Here is a 3,474-nt window from a genome sequence, read left to right as displayed (position 1 = left end):
TGCCTAATTCAATCTCCGACACGGTCATCCTGACAAATTACACGTCCTCGTGAAGCAGGAGTATAAACCACCTTTATAATCTCCGACATACTGTAATGTAATATAAAAAATATATATTTCGTATAATGAATGATAACTTTTTACTTTTGTAACATTTTATGGAATATATTTTAAAATTTGTACTTAATTTTGATGAAGAGTTCTATTCCTATTTCGTGTTAAAATTTTACTTAATTTTGATATAAAATGATTAAAGTTAAGAACTTTTGTAACTTTTAGTGTATTATGTATGTTTTTCCCAATTTTTGCCAAAAGGAACAAGAAGGATTTTAAAAATGTTTAGATTAGAGGGATGAATGTATGCTAAAATTTGTAGTTAATTTTGATGTAGTTTTTTATATGTATATGTATGTTTGTATTCAAATAATTTTCAAGCTCGCATTACTCGTATTTCTAGGTAACTAGATTGACTTGCTATGATATGAGATACTTTGAAAATTAATTGAAAATTTATACCGCCTTCTAAGACCCTTGAAAACAGGTCATTACATGGCATGGCATGACACTTGTTGGCATGCAGTTTGTCTCTCTTTCCGCCCCCATCCCACCATGACTCGAACCCGCTTCCATTTCAAGTACCTCCTCCCCACACCAATACTTTGACAGTTTGCCATTTACTTCGGCAAAGAATTTGAAACTTGTTGCTGATGTCGAGATGCTGATGATTTCCCATCTCACATCTTTTGGCATGCCATTTGGCTGGGGCTCTGGTTTTTTCTTCTTCTCGTTTAACGAAGCTAATTAAGGCAATTTCAAAATAATTTTTGAAATTTCAAATTTTTTTTTATGCATTTTCAATGCTGTTGCTGCAACAAATTGCGAAAAGCAGAAATCCCTGAAATATACAAAATAAAAGCATAAAATTGTGCGGGGAGCAGCAGTAAAGTCTTCTTTTGTTTTTGTTTAGTTTGTTTTTTTCTCTTGTGTTGTGTGCGAAATGTCAAGCAGCAACAACAATAACAACAACAACAACATCAACAATGGCCATAATAATGAAAACAGCAACAAGTTGAACTTTACGGTTTTCTTAACTTTAATCAAGTTTCTGTTTGGTTATATTTTTCTTTTTTTTTCATCATCTCTTTAGCTTCTTGGTTGGACGCTGTCTAGTGCTTTTTTTTCTGATTGAAGGTCGCTTCAGTTTATGAATGTTACAGTACAGTTTGAGAAGCATTGCACATAAGACTTGCATGGGTTTTATATTTTAGTCTCCCCTCGAAATAAAATTTTACCCCGAACCGGATTTTCTAGCTACTCCCATGTTTGTAATCACATTAAACGTCGATCTCTAGTAACAAATTGCTCTGCACAGGTTGCAAAGATATCTGCTCTGACATCATTTTAAACATTATCGCATCAATGTGTATATCTAAGCCCACACCCATATTCAGTAATACCGCAATTTTGTTTCTGTTTCTCTTTTGACAAAATACATAATTTTATTTAATTTACTCGCTTTGTTGTTTTGATACTCTTTCCAAATGGGGGAAAAACTAAGAAATACCCGGATCTTAAAGTGCTTGAAGAGGGTATCACAAAATTGGTCGGATCAAGGAGAGGAGAAAGCATTTTGAAATGTATTTTCTAGTAAGATTGGTCAAGCTGCCATGTCAGCAGTAAAGCAATAGCTAATTGGATGAAATCCGCACATCTAACAACCAAACAACCAAATTTCCCAATTGTAAAGAGCAAAGATATAAAATTGCATTAATAATCCAGATGTTAACTTATTTTCAAATACAAAGATGGGTCGAATAAAGTCATTATAGAAATTTTAAAAAATTTGTAGAATCGTTGTCAATTCTAATGCAAAAAAAAATAAATATATACGTAAGCCTTATTTTCTTTCACATGCTTTGTCCTCCCTCTTTTTTCACCTTAACCAAAACTTTTTGGTCATTTCTAGCGATATTTATCTTGGTGTGTCCTCTTCGGATGGCCAGCTCTCGGGGATGTTTAGCAACGATTTTCTTGAACTTTTCCAGTTCATCGACCTTAGCTGCGGCCTTAAGCCACTCCTTTTTATTTCTAATTTTTTCTACTTCTTTACCAACTGACTTCAGGCTTTTGACCGCCATTTTTTTCACGTTATCAGCCACACGACGTTTTTTCAAATTTTTTTAGCTTGCCGTTTCCGGGTTTATTAAAGTTAGGCCAGTCAGGATTGGACATTTTTATTTGAAATTTGTTTTTACTTGAAATTTGTTTTAATTATTAGAACTATACTCTCGAGCACGATTTTCTAGAATGTGAAATATGGAAGTAGAAAATGAGGCAGGTAAACAAGGCAAATGGACATGGCCTACTTTTCACTTTTTATTTTTCACTCTGCCGCCTACTGCCTTTGTGGTTCAGTGTCTGATCAGGATTTCATAATAATCTTTCTATTAACATATTTTAGTTGTGATTCCATTAAATATTATATTAAAGTCTAATATATGTAAGATGGAGTCCTCAAATGAGTCCCCAAATGTATTATATTATAGTTTATTAGTATTATAAATCGTGGACGGGCGAATAATGATTACAATATGCAACTTAAATCTCGGGTTCTGTGTACTGCTGATTTATCGGCTTCTTACTGCTGACTGCTGATACTTCCGACTGCTGATACCTCTGACTGCTGAACACCGGCTGACTGCTGAACCCCGACTGTTGACTGCTGAACATTGACTGCTGAACATTGACTGTTCGTTTCGTTTTTGTTGTTCTAATAAAATGCGAAACTGCTCCTCATTTATTGTTGGTCTTGAGTTAGACCCCACTTCTGATATCGGCGAAGAGAGGAATTCAGGGTTTCCGGAATCATTGATTCCATTTTCCACTAATTTTGTGCAGCGAGTCTCGACGTGCTGTATGGTTGACTTTCAGAAGGAAAAGAGACTGAATTCTCTCTCACATATCTAGTGTTAAATAGTTCTACATCAGTCATGATATTCATTACTTAACACTGATCAATTCGCCTTAACAGTAGGCACACAATTCAAATTATTAGAAATGCCTAACTCAATCTCCGACACGGTCATCCTGACAAATTACACGTCCTCGTGAAGCAGGAATATAAACCACCTTTACAATCTCCGACATACTGTAATGTAATATAAAAAATATATATTTCGTATAATGAATGATATCTTTTTACTTTTGTAACATTTTATGGAATATATTTTAAAATTTGTACTTAATTTTGATGAAGAGTTCTATTCCTAATTCGTGCATCTACTTCTTATTCTAAGTATCAAGTAAAAAAATATAACTTAAACTTACAATCAATTATATATATCGATTTCTGTCACTGCTCAAATGTAAAAATGTACATCAGTCCGCTAGCTAGAAAAATTGGCCATGTCCGCCTGTTTTTAGGTCTCTGAAAGCAATAGCTTCGTAATTTGGTTGCGCCAATCTGTCGTCAAT

The 3,474-nt window shown here is 34.1% G+C and overlaps 1 long non-coding RNA gene across 3 annotated transcripts; it reads right to left on the bottom strand.

Moving 5' to 3' along the window:
- Window positions 1–30: 30 nt before the first annotated feature.
- Window positions 31–3,269, bottom strand: LOC124461286. Of its 3 annotated transcripts, none has more exons than XR_006955005.1 (2): window positions 3,242–3,269; window positions 31–90 (listed from the first exon to the last, which is right to left on the bottom strand). It is a non-coding gene; the product is annotated as an uncharacterized LOC124461286 (long non-coding RNA). The 3 variants fall into 3 exon arrangements; XR_006955004.1 differs by lacking the exon at window positions 3,242–3,269 and adding an exon at window positions 3,203–3,230; XR_006955003.1 differs by lacking the exon at window positions 3,242–3,269 and adding an exon at window positions 184–669.
- Between the last annotated feature and the right edge of the window lie 205 nt (window positions 3,270–3,474).

Source organism: Drosophila willistoni, unplaced genomic scaffold (assembly GCF_018902025.1).
Source record: "Drosophila willistoni isolate 14030-0811.24 unplaced genomic scaffold, UCI_dwil_1.1 Seg302, whole genome shotgun sequence".
NCBI lineage: Eukaryota > Metazoa > Arthropoda > Insecta > Diptera > Drosophilidae > Drosophila > Drosophila willistoni.
Note: the sequence above shows the minus strand (reverse complement) of the source record. Positions and strands in the feature narration are given on the sequence as shown.